Source organism: Zerene cesonia, chromosome 19, assembly GCF_012273895.1.
Source record: "Zerene cesonia ecotype Mississippi chromosome 19, Zerene_cesonia_1.1, whole genome shotgun sequence".
Classification (NCBI taxonomy): domain Eukaryota; kingdom Metazoa; phylum Arthropoda; class Insecta; order Lepidoptera; family Pieridae; genus Zerene; species Zerene cesonia.
In genome coordinates this window covers 7378624-7400666 of record NC_052120.1, presented here as the reverse complement: position 1 = coordinate 7400666, position 22043 = coordinate 7378624, and the positions used below count along the sequence as shown (strand labels likewise).

The 22043-nt window shown below is 31.4% G+C and overlaps 1 protein-coding gene across 2 annotated transcripts in view; it reads left to right on the top strand.

The window, feature by feature from the left end:
* LOC119834201 (cadherin-86C) overlaps positions 1–22043 on the top strand; it is an 81909-nt gene that overhangs the window by 11895 nt on the left and 47971 nt on the right. For both annotated transcript variants that reach the window (XM_038358525.1, XM_038358526.1), the window contains exon 2: positions 11983–12075. The gene's annotated coding sequence lies outside the window, so the exon portion shown is untranslated. The remainder of the gene's footprint in view (positions 1–11982; positions 12076–22043) is intronic.

Here is a 22043-nt window from a genome sequence, read left to right as displayed (position 1 = left end):
ACTTAAATAGTAAACCAGGTCAGTCTGACGAGCGCAATCAATAAGGATAAGTGGACAGGTGTTAAGCCCATTTTATCCTTTTAAGGTATTAATGATTTTATTGATTGTGTAATTGTTTACAATAAATAGTTTGGTCGTGATTGTCGGGATGGAGCAAGCAAACGTTTGTGGGCTAACTTCTTTAGAGGTTTGGGTGTGAATCTTGCTTCTAAAGAGGGAAATTGTATGGGTTCAGTTATTACTGAATGTTATTACTTAATGTTTCATATTATTCATTATCACATATGGCAATATTTTGTAATTTCTTTATGTTTTATAAAATGTTTGATGTTGGAGAGTCAAATAGGTATTATGAAAAATCTTACTGGCTGGTAAAGTAAAAGAGATTTGTTATTCTCTATTTTTACTTTGAATAAAAGACCTTATAAATATGACTAGAAGATACAAAACTAAAACATTCATTCACAATATATTCTTTTCAAAATATGATATTACAGTTATGTCCGTATCGAAAGCGAACAATGCCTACAATGAAACATGAATAGATTTATATCCCATACGCACTGAGATTGATTATCTTTCCAATTTTCCTGATCGCAGGCTTACATCTATTTTATTACTAGAATAATTATCTATTGATTAATGATCGCGCTTCCAGTGTGGTTAACCGTATCATATGTCAAATGTCTGTCAAAACTTCACGCTACTTTTGACCTTTATGAATGAATGGAGCCCACACATGTGTGGCTTTTTAATAGTACGCTTGATTTTGTCTTAAAATATAAATTGATACTGGCTGACGATTTTCTCGTATTGAAGAAAAATGTCACCATCGTGTTGTCTTATCGTGATGTCTCTTCTGTCGGTCTGTTAACGTTCCATTATCACTTGAAGCAAAAACCACGACTTTAAGACAGGCAAAACTTTGTAGGCGGTTTGTGCCTTTGTATATATTATGTGATTAATAACATGTTTTTCGCTTAATCGATATTAATAATGAGATCAAAATTTTATTGAAGTCAAAAATTCTATTGGAAATCGAATAACTTCATCGAGCTCTTTCAGATTTAATTTCTCAGTTAAAAAGTCATAATCAAAATAGTGGTTAGTGCAATAAAAGTATCAGCAGGCTTGATATCAAAAATATAATCGGACAAGTTTACAAATCTCGCCCACCGCTTACAGAATGAATAATAACATACCCTCAACGTTCTTGCTGTATTGTGAGTCATAAATATCTTTTATTTTTGTGCGGATTCGTTACACATTTGCAATTTTGTCTGGATCTGACGAAGGTGTGGATCCTTGAAAACGTGTCAGTCTAGAATTTTATTAAAGCTTTTTGTAATGGAACATTTAAGACGATACTATATTTATAAATTGAATATTAAAAAGGATTTAAATGTAGAATTAATTTAAAAATAAGTTGCGTGTCCAACTCTATCTAAACCAGTAAAGGTCTTTTAAGGTTAGATACTAATCAAAAAAGGTCAACTTGGCTGGACGAAGGGTAAATTAGACCAAGAAAAAGATTTCTCGATTGTTCAGAAATGCAACTCGTTGCAGTCTTGTAAACGCACCTTCGGCTGTTATCCTTAAAATCGAGTCGAGCTTTGTTTAATTAATTATTTGCGCTAGTGCCTGTATTGTTTCAGTAACTTAATTAACACGTAACTTTAGCTTGAGTTAACTTTTAATCGAGGCTTTGTAATTAGAAGCGAATCGAGGTAGCACTTTATCCACAGAAAGTAGTTTGAAAGCGGTAAAGTATTTTGACGATATCTGTTAAGTACAAAAATAAATAAATTATAAGTATGTAGGTAGTATTTGATATTAAGTAGTTGTAAAATATGGTTTGATTTTATTTCTTTAAATAACAGCTAGAACAACACATACAAAATAAGCACTATAGAGTAATGAGTATTAGTTCAATTTCTAAATAACCGATACTACATTTAAAATTGAACTCAGTAAACTTGATCTTTTGCTCAACAAACATACAATAAAGATAAGTAGATAGCATGTGGTCAAAAGGCCTCGTAAACTTGAAACCAGGCGGCCGTCTCGTCACACGTTTTTACGAGCGATGGTATTGGTATGCCATTTAATAGCTCTGAGGACCAGCCATAAAGAGTTCTATACTATTGGGTAGGGTTATATCGGATATCTGATCAAAACTTCACAGTTTCACGTGTCTCTAACAAAAAATGAGCATATTAACAGGTGATTAATATCACTACGTAGACTTTTAAATCAAAGATATCTTGACGCTTGATTTTTATAGTCTCTGGCCCTTTCGTAGTTTATTTACAAGAGTCGATAAAATTCATCATTATTATGACTCTGCGCTTGTTATGTAAGGCACAAAAAGTTAATACGGTAAGCAGAAGCTTCGAAATCCTTTAAAATATATGTTAACACGTCCTTGTTATGTGACTTTTTATTTCAATATTATCGAGTCTTTCGTGGTCGAAAATTACGTTTTTCGTTGCCAATGTTTTCTGTTTCTCTACTCTTGAGTTATCCAGCAAAACTGGTTTTGCATATATTTTTTATCTTTAACAATTATTCCATTCATCCGCTGCGTCCGGAATTCCTTTGCATGCTTAAGTTGAAAGATATTTTACGACTTTTTAATACCACTGCATATACCACGGTTTTTGTTTAAGCTAAAAATAAGAATAATATTCTGATGTTACTTTGATAAAATGTACGAGTATGATCCATCATCCATAGAATGAACCGACTTAAAATCTATAATACGTTACAATCCATCAATGAATATATAGATATATTTATTTCAATGACAATAAAGTGATTGACATGACGATTTAATATTATGCGAGATTTATATTTCCTAAATTATTTTGATTATCTCACGATCATCTTTAGGTCGTAATTGACACACATTTTACTAATGTTTAAATTGATTATTACTTAATCTCGGCATTGAATGTGTGAAAATAGGTAAGGAAGAGCGTACAAATCAATGAGTATTAACAATAGCTTGAAGTGTGTCGAATCGTAGAATACGCGTGAAGTTACATCTGTGAGATAGTAGTGAAGAACGCATTCATATGGTTTTATGTTCTCATCCTAATTAGAGAATGACGAATAGAATACATTAAAAGCTATTTAGCGGCTTTGCTGCACTCTAAAAAACATCAAATACTTTATACTGATATATCTTATTTTTATGGATATAAAAGCTTCCTTTTTTAATTTTTATATAATTATTGGAATATATACATAATTCGTTATGTTATGTGATTTATTTATAATTTTGTCATTTTTAGAGAACCATTAGTCGTCCTAGCTTTAATGATATTTTATGTGGATACTTAACAATACGAAATTACGTACAATTATATAATCACCGAGAGTAATTTTACTAAAACGTTCAATCAAAAGCCAGTGAAAGTAAAATCTTTATGTTCATTGAAGCGAAATAAAATAAGTGGAGTGTACATTACGCCGTTCTTATAAAATTGACGATTCTGAGTAATGGCAGCGAGTTACGTATGTTGTGCGTGGGCGGTCTATATGTTCAGTCCAACAAAGCAGCAGTCTAATGTAAAGCTAGATTTATTTCATTCCCGGGTTATAACTCAGGCCAATACGTGACCGATGCTCACGCCTACTCACAGATATTCTTCAAGAGTAAGACTCAGTATACACGAGACGTTTTAGTACTATCATCGTTTCTCGCATCAATTAACTTGCTAAGCACCCGTCCGATACAGCACACGTCGCGTAGTACAATTTTATGCTTTATTCAAAGCATCGTAGAGGCTTCTGTCGCGTTTGTGATAAGTGTTACAATTTTGTGACACAAATGGGAATTTCGCACACAAGGTTCACGTTTCAGAATTATTTATTAGCTAAAGGTCAATCGAAAGGTTGTTCCGGTTGCTTTCTACACCTATTATAAACTAGTGCATTGCCGGCGGCCGCTTGAAAAGGTCAGGCAGGAAAAATCGCCTGTTTTCTCTCTTGCGTAAGTACAAAGGGCCGTTATGAATTAAATATTTTGCGCTGAACAGTTTCCTTCTAATAACTACTTTTACAGAATTTTCTTGCTACGTTTTTAAAAATTAAATGTTTATTTTAGTTTGCGCGTATTTGAATTTGCAGGCACTCCTGAATATTCCACTGAATATAATTCGCACACAGTTTTTAAATGAAAATTCCATTTTTCCGCTGAATAGTAAAATAATTATGAAAGAATTAGCTTATTACTTTCATCAGAAGAATGAAGATGGACAGATAGATGGATCTGTATCATACTTATAGTATAGACATTTTTTATTGAAATCGGAGTCCAACATAACGAACAAAATCTAAAATATCGTATGCAAGGGCATTATTCAAAATAGGACTATTCCATTTAATCCATAAAAAGCTTGTATTTATTGTTCCGCGCACCATTTAGAACATTTCATATATTACAGCAGATATTAAAGCGCCGGCACGTTACGGAAGTAACCAAGACGAAGAGAAAAATGCGCGTCTCATACAAAACACGTTGAGAACGTGGTTGGCAATTTAGTCGCATCAATATCTTAATGCTTCCATGAGAAAAGAAATGAATCGCTCCGTCCACGCATTTCATAAGTATCTTAGCGACTTTAAAGGACTGTCATATCACTGGTATTGCGTTGTTTTCCATACATGGAACCTTTTTATTGCAGCACAATGAATTACATTTGAACACTTTCTACGTGAACGATTGCATCTCCGTGTGATTTACGTCAGTGTTATCTCAAAAGCTACATAAGATGTTATCGCACTGTAATTGGATGTGTAATTTTATACTAAAACCATACCCGCATCTCGGACTTTCAAATTTTACTACGGATGAGGATAACTCATGATAGTTTTTTAGTTCTAATAATTAAGCCATCAAAAGTATAATATTATTTTCTTCGTATTTACTATTTAAAACACTAAATTACGCCACACAAGATAGCCATGCCCACGATATTAAAGAGAAAACGTACTACGTCTTTGTTATTATAACATTAATTTGGCTTTAATATTAGTAAGCTCTAAGCAATGCTAAGTTTAATGTCTATATTTTGTACCCACGCCTTTCTTAAGCTACTATGGTTACATGTAATGAAATCATTTTATCATAAATCAGTTGAAATGATAAGCTTTCAACGCAGCAGGGATATTGACAGCGAATATAATTTAAAATCTATATGCTAGGAATATTTTAAAATAAGTAATAATTATTCGAGTACGGTAACCATATGAATTATATGATTAACACATGCATACATTTAATTATTGCATACATTTTAAGTATTTCATTTGCAAAGATCGTATGGTTTTATAATTTTATACATCCCGATAATGTCAACATCGAATTATATTTGTTATTAGTGAATTGTAAACAAAATTTGATAAATCAGTAATCTGAGTCTTTTACATTTGATGAAATTCTTTTCATAAGACAGACTAAATAAAACAATATTTCAATAACTTTGTATAATAAATAATAAGAGGGCTTCATACATACAAAGTTTCTTAATTATGTATTTAGACTATTGGAATCAGATAACTGAAGTTGTAGTCCAGCCTCAGCTTAAACAAACAAACTCGCCGTGGGAAGAGTGTCACGTGATGGGTTTTAAACATCTTGTTCATACAGAGGTTATGTAACTGACAAACATAAATATTACTTTTTTTCAAAATAACTTCCTTAAAATTTGAACATTGGAGATTTGAACAATTGAAATATAGAACTGATAAATGCATGTTATTTTTACTGTAAAACACATATTTAATATGTTAAATAAATTCAAATATAGCTAAAACCCAAGTACTAAGGTTTTCAAATAAAATGTTAACAATAGGATATCAAAACATATTATTAGATACGATAAGATCAAAACTATTGAATGAATTTCTGAATAGATAAGATCACTCTAAAGCATTTGAATAGATATTATAGGGAAACCTACTTTTCGTTCTAGATATACGTAGCTTTCATTTCAATCTGGATTCTATAACCATTCCAATATGAAATGACTACAGATTTTCAAACAGTAAATAAATTAAAATACATCAAATGGTCAATAGAATTCAATTTTCTCCTTCTTAGTTAAAAGCTATCTAGTCAGAATTCTGCCAGTGTCAAATTAAGATGCGAAGTTCAAAACTCGTCAAATCGCTAATTTAAATTAATTCACTATATACAATTACTAGCTGTTCGTTCCGGCTTCGCCCGTGGTACATTTCCGGGTTAAAAAGTATCCCATAGAACTCGGGAATTGTGTAGCTTTCTTTTGGTGAAAGAAATTTCAATATCAGACCAGTAGTTTCGGAGCCTGTAGGGTACAAACAAACAAAAAAAAATTCCTCTTTACTATATTATTATGTAGTAGTTAGATGTGAATAACAGGAACTAGGCAGGAAATAGGTATTACAAGATGTCAGTTGCACATTCCGAAAAATACTTACCCAGGCTTAATTAAAAATAAATCAAACGATCGTAATTTAATTACTAGCAACTATCAACTAAAGCAATTAGGTTGAGATGTATCTTGATTCTTGAGTTCTATAAAAGTACATGTAAAAGAGAAATCAGTCTATTAAAAGCACACGTGAATCCCACCCACATAATCGAGAATATGGAAAGGTCATAAATGAATGTTGATCTGCGCACTCGATCGTAACATGGACTTATAATAAAGCCTTGCCTTGAAGAGACGTCGACTTTATGTACTTACACTCAACACTTGTTGAGAGAACATGATATATTCTGATTAAAATATTTATTCGAATCAAGAAACTAAGATAACGATGTATGATGCTTGCATCAAATGAAATCGCTTTAAAAAGGTTGTGTATAACGTAAGTTTTGTCCTCCACTGTAATGAATTATTTGATTTTAAAATAATATATTTTGACACTTTGGACGATACAGTATAATATATCTTTATTGATTGAGATGTCCAATGATAAGACTTAAAAACATAACAGCATTCTGAAGAAGTGAAGTTGAAAGCAAAAATTTAATATGTTTTATAATCTACATTCATTACATGTTTTGTCATCATCATCAACCCACATATGTTCAACAGGGACACAGGCATCCTAAGAAGATTACGATTTATAATGAAATAAATCAATTTATGTTAAAATACCTACCCTACCTATGTATCCGTTATTAATCCAAAAGTTTTATTGACGCAAAAGTTCATTAGAATAGATAGAATCACTAAGTATTTCTACGTTCCCATTCTGAAACAAAGCATTCTTTTATTAGTAGAATTTATTGGTGCCTAGAAACGGTGCTTTGATGTTTGACCGCTACCGGCGCATGGATTTCTTTGAAGTTAAAATTGAATGTGTGTTGATTTTTAAAGTACGTGCATAGACGTGAATGCGGCGTTTAATTTAACAGAAGGTAATGAAATTGGATTGATAGGAATTTGAACAAATATTTTGATAGATATTTCTTCAATTTGTGTAGAATTCATTATTACATAATTCCTAAAAAGGGCTATTCTTGTACGTTTAGTAAACATTATTTATTATGAGGGCTTTAAATAAGACGCTCTATGGAATATTTATTACCACATTACATATTAATATGTAACGTTAAAGGTGTTTCAATGTTCTGCTTCCAGTTCTTTTTATTAAAGTTTATCCAATAAAGTAAATGTGCTAATGTCCAATGTATATTGAAGAATCTTTTTACAGTTATATAGGTTAAGTGGTTTATTTATATAATTATAGAAGTAAAATATATATATATATATATAATAGACATTGTGAGTTTGCAGATATCACATGTCGGTTTAATTCTTCGACGTACCGGTTTCTTCACAATGTTTTTCTTCACTGTTTCAAGCAGTGGTGATGTAAATAATGTTCCGATAAATTAAATAATCTTAATATACTGCGCGCTCGTCCATAACCGCACTAACTCTCTCGCTTTCTCTCTCTCATCAAATCTTATAAAAAAATGTTTCTAGAAATGCACTAGCGCAATCGCGCGTTCGTCGATTAGTTTCGTTTTATGCGTCTGATTTATTTTCACCCGGCTCCAGAACCATGCCTCAGTCAACGACCATGAATACGTATCATTGAGGAGGTCCTTCATTCATAAGCCTCGCATTATTTGTCCGCAAGGACGCGACATATCCGCTCTATTTCATTGAATTCATCATTTCTCAAACATTTGTATTTGCTTCGTATTTGAATTTGAAACAGCCCACAAACCAGTCTCGTTAAGACACATATTAAGATTTTTCGTCTTGATATTCGTTGACAGGTTCAAGTTAATTTTTATCGTTGACACGAAATCAGTGCTAGTATTTTGACATTTTACATCCGGTTCAAATGCGACGTTTAACTGCATTACTTTTGGTATTTGAATGTCCAACACAATTTAGGTATTAAACACGTTTTAAATTCATAGCCATTTCGATCGAAAATGTAATATTATAACAATGTAAACGGTGGCAATAAATTGTATATCCTGTCATAGATAAATCACGTATGAATAAAAACAATTCAGAATCTGTAAATAAGTTGTAAAGGTATGCAATTCAAATATGTATCCGCGCCAGTTTGTCGCGTCACGAACGTCGTTTACAAATAGACAGCCTTGTCAAGGCTTTATGCATAAGTCGTATAAAAATAGTATAAAATATTAACACTTTATTTGTTATTTCGATCAGGAATGTTTCTAGTCTTGAGGAATTTATGTCTACATGTTTGTCACATAATATTTTATCTATGTATTTATTAACATACCTCCTGCACTGTATCCGCTTACAGTATGAATAAACATAATAATTCATTTATTTCTCTGCAAATTATACCACACCGTCCCCAACACTTGATAACTTTATATTTAAAATATAACTTTGCTATTTGTTAACTAATTAGCCTAAGTTATTTAACGAGATGTTTAGAAACTTAAATATAAACACTTAATTACCGCGAAATTGATCCGGGTAAAACACGAAACCCTACCAAACTCTAAACTACATTTGATATTATAAAGGCACAACACGATAACCAATTTATTCATAGCCGGTGTCACTTAAATAGTTATCGGAATTAACAAACTGGTTTATCAACAAATTGAGCTTCAGATTGTTATAAAAGGTGTCCGCTACTATTAAGGTTACACACAATGGTTGCGTAGATAGTGAGTTAATTACTATGACTCGGTTGCGAAAAGCACGCTTTCCCTATCTTCATCAGCAAAAACTGGTCTCTTGCAAAATGGGTAGCACGTAAATTTGCTACTGGACTCTTGCGCTATTGTTACAAGTTCAGAATTGGACGATTTCGATAGTTTGAGACGAAGTTGCAATATTTTGGTAAACGTTTATAAATGGGCAGTCTAGTGTGTCTACGATTACAGTTCTTAAGAATATTACATATTATTTATTTCCAATGCGATCAATTATTGTAATGCAAGAACCATACATATTATACATATGTATACATTTAGTTACCTTTTTGAGATCAAGATCATCATTGTTGCATTATAATTTTTTTTGTAGTTACGATTCGCTTATGTGCATAATATATAAATTACGCTAGGATTTGACACACCATACGATCAAATCTCAATATTAACACAAAAAAATTGTGAAAAATTTAATTGTGTGAAATTTGTTTATTTTATATATCCTTACTAAAACAATAAATGTAAGTGTTTTTTTTTGTTCGTCGTTCTTTCATATTTTGCAACAGAGATATTTTGTATATTTATTAGAAGTCTAGAGAGTGATATAGGCTAGTTTTAACTACGATGAAATGTCTTAATCACATAATACGTCAATCTTCCCATAGGAATTTCCTCTGACTGCAAGAACGCAAAACTAATATTTAATTGAATTTATGTCACAACACAACTTGATACACTCTCTAAATTAATTTGGTTAATTATTCATTTATAATTACAACGATGCATTTTATTAGTTTTGATAAACGCAGCAATGACGCTGATTTTTGTTTTTTTTTTATTTCTTAAGATTTTATAGTGTGTATAACCAGTAATGTTATGGTTTTAAATCTTTTTCTTTGGAAATCCAAGAATAAATCATGGCTTTAAAAATTACATACGCTTACCGAAGGACGGAACCAGTATTGATAAAACGCTTTGTTATTAACCGTTATGTTAGCTTTCGTTTGAGCATAAATTTTAAGTAAATAAAACATCCGTTTGGCCCTTGAAAGGAATGCCTATTCCGAACAAATATTGGGTCATTCAATAAAAGGCCTAAATTGAAGGTAATGTCGTGTTCCCAGAGGATCCGGCCTTGTGTTTGTTGTTATTAAACGACTCATTATTATTTATCTTTTTTAGGAGTTACTACGCTCGGATTTGTTTTGAATATTTGAACAAATGTTTAAAGACAGGCTCATAGGTCTATAATAAAAGGATTATTAATGTCCAATGCATTACATTATCTTTTTAACACTACACTTTAACAGATTTAATATCCGATTTATTGATTATACTATTGTTCAATTATTAGAATTCTTGATAGTGTGGTATCCAAAGCACTCAAGGAGGAATATCAGTGGCTTCCAAGTGGCAAGGTTATTGTGAAGAATTAATCTTCTTTGTGAATTCTTTGTGATAAACATTTCACAAATTGTATAACTACAATTTTATTTCTTCAATTGTAATTTGAACAAAATAATTTTTCTGGTTTATACTTAAGAGGAAGTTCTATTTAATATCTTATATCTTTTTCACTGTACTGCAAAGTTCTGTACCCGTATTTTATGTAGCTTATATAAAATCCTGCCGGACAAACTCAGATATTTATTCATACAACTAGACTACCTTTAGAAATGCTTTTGAATCGATAAATCACATACTTTATAATTTATCAACGGTACGGAAAGTTTCAACAGAGAAATTTCTTTGTATTGGTGATTACATTTATAGTGGCTTGTAGTCCTGTGAAGAGTATATGCCAGGTACATGTACCATCTGTTTCACTTATCAGTTTCCTGCTTAAGTCATTAGCTGAATCGTCCAATTTAGTCATCACCCAAATAAAAGGTCGGAGTATTCTCGCATTACATTGGATAAATAATAAATTGTGTCTCCATTGTTAACCGTCTAGACCTAGTGCCTATTTAGAATATTAGTGCTAAATTGTTGGCGTCAGCTAGCATTCGTTCGAGCGGCACGTGCGCTTGCCCAACATTATATCACAATTACACAGACAAGCCAAAACACCACATTAAATATACATTAATACTAATATAACAAAAACACAAGTACACTCCAGTTAGGAAATGGTTGCTTGTTAAATGTAGAAATAAATTATGTTTATATTAATCGTGTTTATTTATGGTGTTCTAAATTATGTTGGTAGGTTTATTATTTTTACTCTGAATTTCTTGATACAATTGTTGGTTTACGTTTTATTTAGATGCAAAGACAATTTTTACAAAGACCTACCTTAATATCTAATTTATAGATAGATATTAAGGTAGGATAGATATAAAGCTATCCAATAGATAGTTTTTAATATAGTTTCATATATAGTACAGTGCAAAAACACATTTAATAACAATAATTTACTTCAATGAAGTATTCCAAAACCAACCATATACAGCACATGCTACTAAAATATTAATTATAAATCTTCCATTGAAGCTGTTATACACACCGCGGCAAACACAATGTGCCGAGTGTCTGGAACTTATGCCATAAATTATGAGACAAATGACAACACATCCAAAAGTAATGCATATTACTGAGCTTTCACCACATTATCTAAGCATCTGGGCGCGAACAATAGCGCGCGCATGCGTAATGCGTTATCTCAAATCTACCTCTTACCACAGTCTGCACTCCTAATGAGGACCGCCGTTCTAATTCCCCGCCACGTACTAATTGAAGACTAACGAAAACGGGAACTTTTCTAATTGGATATAATTGAATTTCTCTTCACATATGAATGAATGGCTATAATTTTTTTTCAGGTGCTCGGATACAGTGAAGCGCTTGTTGAATAATGAGGAGTAAACAAAGGAGGTGGGATAGTGATTTTGGCGCGAAAACGTTGCAACCAACAGGTAGGATATTATCTTGTTTGTTATTGTATAATACAATATTCATTAAATACAGATAACTGTATGATCGTGAATCGTGAAATAATTGCATATGTAAATTGTTATGAAATATATAATGTATAAGACGCAGTAACATATCATAGCCCACACAGAGTTTAAATCTATTATTGAGCTGTGCATTAAATAACTGTATTTATAGGATTTCGAGAGCATATATTAAAAATCAATTTAACACTACACACACTCGATTGCTTAGCAATAAGTTGTAATCATGGACCAGATTCAATCAACGCTGGAATGTTTACGATGTGTAATAGGAATTATAAATGTTATTTATACAGCTTACAAATGATGAATTCGAATAAACTTGTCCGAGCAAACAATCATGTCGCTTAACCATTATGAGATAACGTGACAACCCGTTTCAAACGTTATATCACACTTAAAATCCATGAAAAACCGTTTTGCACGCATTTTGCACGATGTCATATCACACCCACGTCCCACGTATATACCGCGACTTAAATGTCCCGTTGAAATATATCTTGACGAAGAGAGCGATAAATAACAAACAAATTACATTGTTCTCGCAAACGTGCGACATTTGCATGTTTGAGAAATGTATGAATCGAGCTCCATGTAGGAAGAGAATAGGACGATTGATCAAATGAGTTCACGAGTTCATGGGCTTATTCGCCTTTTGGTGACGAATATAAACCCACATGCAGTCATATTTCATATCATATACGTACATGTACGACTTTCTAAAATTATATGAATTTTGCAATTTCTTGCAGATGGGTAAAGAACATGCGAGCATGCAAAAATGTAATTGATTTTTACAAATCTTTTTTTCTATAATCATCGAAATATATCATGTGTAATAAAATTTTCGATTCGTTTATGTAACAAATTTTGTACATTTTTTTGCATTTCCTGGTACAATTACGATTTATTTCACTCAAATTCAACCAACTTAACTCAAATCATCTGCAACTAGTTGCGGTGATAGCTATTTGATCTAAATTAATTTTGAACAAAGCTTAAGAAAGGCGTTTATATAAAAATTTATATTTCCATAATTGATATGAACTTAAGAACGTATTCAAGAGAAGTTTGAGTTTAAGAACTAAATAATAAATAACTTTGGAAATAACAGACCTTGCAATTGATTCAATTATTGTCATAACAATCCACACAATTAAGTTATACGAGTACTAAAAGTTTCAAAATAACATTAGTAATTACACTTGATATTCTGTAATTACGCATGTAAATGTTAACCATTTAATTTATCCATAAAGCTGCGACAATAAAGCTGCTAATGTTATATCAGTGCGTATTAAAACCAACATAAATGGCTCATAGCTACGTAAGAAAATTTACATTTAAAAAGCGTTTAACTTTTTACGATATTTAAACTCTTAATGGTTATAATAAAGACAAATTAAAGGAACATTTGATATGTTACTCCTGCGCAATGTTCGTTTTTCTTCAAAATAAGATTTTTATCATTTTAACGTAATACCCGCTATTTCAACTTGAGTTAAACTAGATGTTTGATTTATTTGTATATAAATAAATAAAATTATTACACAATTTAGGAATCATTAAGTTTTATGATACACAATTAATGTTTCAATTTATGTTGTAAACGTAATTGAAACAAATCTTTCCGGATTTGTGTAGCGAAATTTTTTTTTTTGGTAAACTATTTAAGTTTTACAAATAAACATAATGTATATGCATGCTTAACTAGACAAAAAATTTAACGGTCTGTTTTAATATACTTTCTTGCATATGGGAATTGGACCTATAATCTCTAGGGAAATAATCAAACTCACTGGCTAATGCGGCAATTGAGCATTACCATACTTTCATTTCCTTATCAAATAACAAATTCAATGCACGATATAATTAAGTACTACATATGACTAAACGTGATCAAAGGTTGTTGAATTAGTACGGATAGGCTTACAAGAGATAACATTTGGTTCGTATCAATTATTATTATCAATTACTGCCAATACCTATACACAGGTCGTATAAATTATGTCAATAGACAGACATATTTGTTATCCCATATCGAGTCACACCTTCATATGGATTACATTTATTGTTTGATATTTAATATAATCTTGAAAACAGAGTTATTATTTCAACTATGCCTTTACTACTTTATGTAGTACAACATATGCATACTATTTCCTTATTTTTTTATTAAATAATATAAAAAATTGTGATCATTAAATTTTGTCTTTCCTCAGTATCAATAAACGAACTCGACTTATATAAACTTTATACCAAACAAAGAATGCTGTTAAGAAAACACGTTATACTCATTTTATTAAAAGTAATGTTAATACAGGAGTAAACGTACGTTAAGAGATATTAAAGAAGCTTCGATACGATTATTCACTAATTAAAAAAAATAAAACATTGAAACGATATAGCTATTGATCTTATAACCCTAATTACAAGATTACTCAAGAGAAAAATTGAGTGTTTACTCTTATTAGCGTCTAAGAAAACGCTTTTGTTACGTTAAATTGTGTGATTTTATTAATAAAAATCTTAATAATTCATCAGCTTTTTTATAAAATACCACGTTCACAACGTCGCAACTTGAAACTTCCATAAAATTTAAAAGCATCTGTTATTAAAGGTTGTTCAAAGAAACTTGTGTTTATTGTACCGTTACTGGAGTTTGTTAAGTAAATTGATATTTCATGAGAGATATTCAATTGAACAATATATTTATTGACATTTTAAGTAAAAAAAAAAATATATCGTATGTACATTTTTCAGTAATTTATTCACGTGACGTATGAAAGTATCATTTTCTTTAACACACTTTACCCACGCTTTTAATATTTATAACCTACGCTTTTAATAATTATTTGTATATTACATTTCAGTCATAGGACTTCAAATTAATTGAAAAAAATCCAATTAATTTAACGAAACATGTAAGACTTCTATTGAACTCAATATAGGCTGAATATTCGACACAACATAAAAAAGCTTGGAAGCCTATTACGAATAAGAAATCTTTTTGGGCCGTCATCAATGCTAAATATTCATAGAGCAGGTTGAAAATACCATAATATGCAAAATATGCAATCCTTACATCGTTCTTGACCTTTTCTTATCGATAAATCTTCTAGCTACTACAATTACGTCCGCGATAATAAATGGTCTTCAAAGTAGCTATTTGAAGATATCAAAAATAAAAAGGATAGAGCTGAGCGGTCAGGCAATTAACGTAGTGGGTTAACTAATAAATCGACTGCGACGTGATTCGCGGTTGACGGCACTGGTTTTAAGACCACTTAAAGGGGACCTTTAAGCATATACCCACGTTTCTGGTGTGTTGAATTAATTCAAGAGATAATTTGAAATTTTTATTTGGAGCAATTTTTATGGATTGTCTATTGGAGCATGATTGGACCGATGAGTTTAGTGTATTTAAACTAGTAATTGTTTAATTTTAGTGTTGTTAGGAATACAATGTACGTAAGAGTTTCCACATGGATGTAATCTATTGAGTAGCAAACTAAAAATAAAATGGATAAAAATGTAAAACCCCCGACTCGTGTAGTCGGCCATCTTAAATTTGTAATTTTCATTGTGAATTGTATTTTACTAGTCTATGCATTTCATTTGATTCAAATGTGGGAGTTGTGAAACAATATTTATCCCGACACTTTGTGGTGGCCGCCTTCTTCACCGAAACACCACTGCAACGAAACTAGCTTACAAAGAAAACCGCATCGAAATCGGTTCGTTTATTTGACAGCTTAATATGGGGTTATCAACTGCTGCACCATTGAATCATTGCAACAATTTTCTACGTATGCAGTACAACGACAAATCTCTCATTTATTAAAATAATAAAAAACAAAACACGGAAAGCGCTCTTAATACTCGGTAGATGTATTTACATATTTGTATGAATTTAACATAATTTCAAATTGCATCTTGAAATCCCCTTATAGAGTTACCGTTACACATTATATCTACGACAATTACACTCGAACACGAGTAAGGAGTGATAAAGCATACATAAGCTTATTATTAATGCTATTTGCGGATTACTTCGCCACTTTTCTTGAGCACTTTGTTCTAGTTTATCTACGATCGTGACTAACTCTGCGTGTGTCAATACGTGCTAACTAAAACTAGTAATTAATCTTGAAATTTGTTTCTACATACATTCAGTTTGTACACACTTCTAGAAGTTTTCTTTGACCCAGTCACGAATAGTAGATCATAATTTTACATTAGAATACTTTATGACACTAATAATATCATCCCTACTGATATAATAAATGGAAAAATAACACTGTCGGTTTGGTCATCACGCATAAACGCCTCAACCGATATCATAATATTATACATGCATTATAATATGTTTTTATTATAATTCAACAGAAGAAACCTTCATCCAATTAGAGACTACTTTCATCCTTCGCCCGCTGTAAAAAGTAGACACAATTAATGATAAAACTTTTTCTTCGTGTTGTGCAAGCTCGTCACTGATCACAGCATGAGTCGCCTAAAATGTCCTTCCGCGTAACTGGTCTATCCATTCCAGACCAACCTGACCAGTTGGTTATACAATGTATAGGTTAATGGGGTATCAATATAATAACGCCTTGGGTGCTCGGTATCTTAGATCGTACGAGATATCGCGTAATGACTGTTTTAGGGATATTATTGTTTGTTCAGCTTATCTTATTGGAAATTGATTGGCTTTTGTTGGTATGTTTTATTAAATTATAAGGCAGGTTTCGTTTCTCTTCCGTATCAGTTTTATTGGTAACGATGTTACTAAGAAATAAGTTAGAGGGCGTTTGTAATCATACCTTTGTGCCAGGACTGTATAAAATAGATTAGATATACTGTGAATATCGTTTTTCATTAAGAAGTTATCCAACGCTAAATTTTATTTACGTAGTCTATTATATATGGAGTCATATCGTATTAACACATAGAAATGATTGAATAATGAACCTGGAAATTACCTTTGAGTACAAATGAGTAGTTTCTGTCAGCTTAACACTTACAAAATGAAACAACATGACAGTCTCGAAGGTACGACAAATCGTATAACATCCGTCTATAAAATGTACAACAAATTGTCGAATATATGCGTACCCACGTTTATTACCAGATTCTGTTCCACCCACGCGGCTGTATTAGTGAAAGTTTCATAACTGATTGACGTGCCGTTGTTTTCTAGCTGACGAAGTGGTTGAGTTACAAAATATTATGTAATGATACTATGTACAATGGTCAAGGGAGTTCATTCAATATAGTTTATTTGTTTATGAAATCCGTGTCCCGGTTCCGGAAAGTAGTCTGAATGTAACTTAAAATTTAAAAGTAATTGTTTATAACTTTAATAAATAAATATAAAGAGATTGTTTTAAAGGCACTTGAATTTATAGTATTTGTATAGATTTTTATGTTCGAATTAAGTATTGGTCTAGGAATAAATATATGATTTTTGAGTCGTAAACAAAGAAAACAATGTTGTCACCATACTACTGAAAATCTATATTAATGCCATAACAGACTGTATTCTCAGAATCAAACACAGGTAATGCAATGCGCATAGTAATTATACGACTTACCGTTCATATAAAATTTAAATTATTCATCCTGGATGTTGCACTTCTAACGATATGAAAAACGATATTAAAATTGTTATAAATATTTATAGATCTGTTATATAAATTATATTTAAACTCATGAGTGACTAACATATATTAGTAAATAAATTAAATGATTATAAAATATAAATGTATTTCACAAAACGATAAATATAATGCGAATATAAAATAAATAATCATTTTATAAATAATGCGTCAATTTTACTTTTAATTGGACATATTTTACTTTTAATTGGTACAATTACTAGTTTTTCATTATTAAATCTTTTTTTAAATAAACATGTCTAGACTTCCACGAAGAGAGTTCTAGGTAAATCTAGATAAAGTCTTTAAAGTCACTCCTGATTGCCATGTCATGAGCATAGCGCTAATGGCAGCTAAGTGTGGCAAGAAATGACTGTTGCAAAACTCTTGACGATGAAGCGATACGTTATTATTCGCAACCGGTAATCTAGCGTATATTACTCGACGATAATGCGTTTGAAAAATGTATTATACGTCATGTATGGATTAGTTACAACGGGATATCTATTGTCTTAAGAAATAGTATATGTTTATAGCTGTATCCTGTACTAGCTATGCCCTAAAGTATCATCCACATCGTATATGATGATAGATCATATCCTTATCAATAAATAGACTATTCAAAACAAAAAAAAATGTATTAAATTCGAACCAACAGCTCTTAAGATTAGCGCATTCAAACCAATAAACAAAATCTTAAGCATAAAGTGAATCCCTACTTATCCTTCTGTGACAAACGATATGTTTTCATATTACCTACGCCTATTTATCATTTCATATATTGATTTATTACAATAACAATTTTGTATTTACACAAACACACAAAAATTTATATGATTTTAAGTATGTATAATATAATTCTGGTATTGCGCACTATTAACCACTTCTTAAAACGATACACTTATAATTCTCAACCAAAGGTTGCTTAAAAGAGATCACTATTTTAGCGATAGGGCCCGCCATTTCGTTCGTAATTGTGTCCTTTTGTATTGTTGCAAATAAAGAGTGATCATACATTCATTCATGCAATAGTTTATCCCTTCCATGTCTGTTAAAATCGTACAGGCGATATAAATAAAATCTAATGATTTATCTTATAATTATTGAATAAGTAGAAAGCGCCGTTGTTTCAAAATCAAACCGATGTGCGTTATGACTCACTCTCACTGAGAAACCAATAAATCGAATGCATTATTATTGCATTGGTATAGCGCATGAACGAAACGTGTCCACATCGGATTGAAGAGGATTTCCGATTTCCTGTAGACATTCATACGTTTATGACAACACCTGAGTACCTCTTGTATAGCGGTTAGCATTACCATCCAACGAATTTGGATTTATAATGATATAATCAGTAATTCTTCATCTATAAAACGATTCCAACGAAGCCAGCTAAAGAAACAGCATTGAGAAAAATTTGTTGTTTTCTGTATGCATAAATGATCCTCATATTAAGTGCTGTAAAATATGGCGACGTTAATCCATGTACACAAACGCTTTAGGATCTTTTAAACAGATAATAATATGTATATAACAGTGCCTTATACGTGCAAATATTTGCGCTAATTTTAAAAGCAAGGCGTGTCTTTTCGTGATGATGTTACATAATGTATTATCGTGTGCCATTTTCAAGAGGGATTAATGTAATCTTATTATTTATATCTAAGCAAAGAAGGCTGTTATATAGTTGAGCAATATATATTATTTAATTATGTAATTTAATTTGAGTAGTATTTTTTCTATATTATTAAAAACGTTTTTTAGTTAACATTGTATAGTTGAGCTGGATCACATTTTCTAATAATTTAATGAAAATTTTTAAACTTTTTTCTATCAAATATATCAAACTATTTTTATGTACTAACATGTACACAATTTACAAATATCTCTAACTTTATTTAACATTGGCAAAATAAGTTATGAGTGTATTAACTATTATATAATCAAAATATTATCAAAATTTGTCATCAAATCTAAACATTGAAACTGATAAACTCAAGGACCACACAGACCGTAACTATAATTCGATACCTCATACCATATAATAAAAACAGTGTTCCTTTCACTAAAACGAGGAGCTGTCACGATCAACGATATTATTCAATTAAGTCAGATGTTTTCACGAACTAATGCAAGGATTTCGTTAAAGGGAGCAAATGGTGCACGAAAGCATTAATGTTAGATCATTGCGAATTATACGTCCATATTTGCAATTTTAGTTTGCACTTTTAGCTCGCGGCCATAATGGATTTAGCTAGTACGGCATTCGGTAATTCGGAAATTCGAATTACGAAGTACAAATTCTATTAATGTTTGGTGAATTAGATTTCGTTATTATGTTAACAAATTTATTCTCATATACTAACTTTCGTGAATTCGCAATATTATCAAGCTTGAACATACGTGAGGGAAATTTATGTAGATAGGATTTATTTTTTGTTTCTCTTATATAATCTCGCAAATTTTATAGATCTGCTACAAACATATCTTATTGAACGATTTCGATAAACTGACTTTATTATTCAAAAAGAGGCAATATTAATAAATGTTATTTGTGAGTAGTTGTTTTTATTTAGATTGGAGATTTCATAATATTTAATCTTTTTCTTATATTGTATACATAGTTGTATTATATGTTTTGGCATTACCTCTGATCCGTGAATTATTTTTCAGCAACCTTTCCTTTTTATAAAAAATCTGCATGTAGGCAAATCCACGGACTAGTTCTAGTAAATATAATAAATATAAGTGTCAGTGACCCAATGAATAATATAATAGGAAGCGGATAAAGATTTATCGTGATCCGAGATTGAATACAAATGTTTACTACGAGTGATAAATAATTTCGAATGCATTGACTTGTTTTCAATTCTCTACTTCTGATTACAATCTATGGATTTCTGCATTGTCTCATTGACAATGAAAATCCTATAATTCATTTTGAAATGATTTGCTTTGTGTCATTGGTTTTGTTTTTCGCACCTAGTAATCTAGACTTTAAAGTTAATAATGAGCAATGTGTATTATCAAAAGCTTAATAAGCTGCATTCATTTAACTAAGAAGCAAATTAAACATATTTTTATTTTATTATATAACCTCGAATATTAACCCGTTGCACTTATTAGTCATCATCATCATCAGCCCATACTTGATCCCACTCCAGGGGCCCGGGCCGCATATGAGGATTCAGGCTATAATGCACCACGCCGGCCAATTGCGACTTGGCATATGTCATATGACGTCGAACTGCTCGCCTGGTTTCGAACGCCCGACATTTCGATTAAGTCCGAGGTACTCTAGACTGAGCCGCCACTACTATATTACTGCACTTATAAGTACATCAGATAAATATTTAAATAACCAATTATACATCAGCAAACTATCACTATCATAACAAATGACAGACACGATCCGAACATTGTTACGACACCTACGTTATACAATGCGTCAGTAAACATATCATTTATATCAACAAATCGTTACCCAATTATATAAGTTGGAAGTCAAATTCATTGTCTATACGAACCATTTGATTGTTACGATACAATGGCATAATATTTTATGGTCTCAAATAAACAATAACAGATAAAAGTAATTCTAGATAATTTATTTCGGTTGAACCTTCGCCTGTTGATATATCTCTTAAAACTGGTCCAATGGAAAAGCTTTATTAATGGTGAACGTAATTTGAATTGTTTCGCAAGGTCGATAAATTATTGGTTACTTGAGTTACCTATAAAAATTGCGACTATTAGAAGTTACGAGACTGTATGATGTATTAGCTCTCTAACCGCGGCTTCGTCCCCGTAGCCAAAGGAAAATATGGACAGTCCTGGGTTTTCCCTATATATTTTTGTTCCTGTTAGACTTTTGAGATAAACTACCGTATGTCCTTAAAGCGTAAGAAGAGTCAGACAGACAGATAGACAAAGTTACTTTCGCAATTATGATATTAGTAAAAGATATTTTTAATTATGGGTTTTGTTACATCATTTTTACAATTGAAGTCTTTAGATCTACAGTCAGATAGAAAGCTAGCTCTATACGAGTAGGCCACGCGTATGACAGATACTGTCCTCCCATACAATAATATCTAGAACAGTTCATCAAATCAATAACTAGAGGTGAATTACATAAGATCAGAGATTAAGCGCTCGACGGCCGATTGCAAATCCAATTGGTCCCGTAATCATCTCACACAATGCTCTGTGACCCGCCTTTCATTCGTCAAACGTTTCTCGGGCTTATACAATACTAGCTGCGCC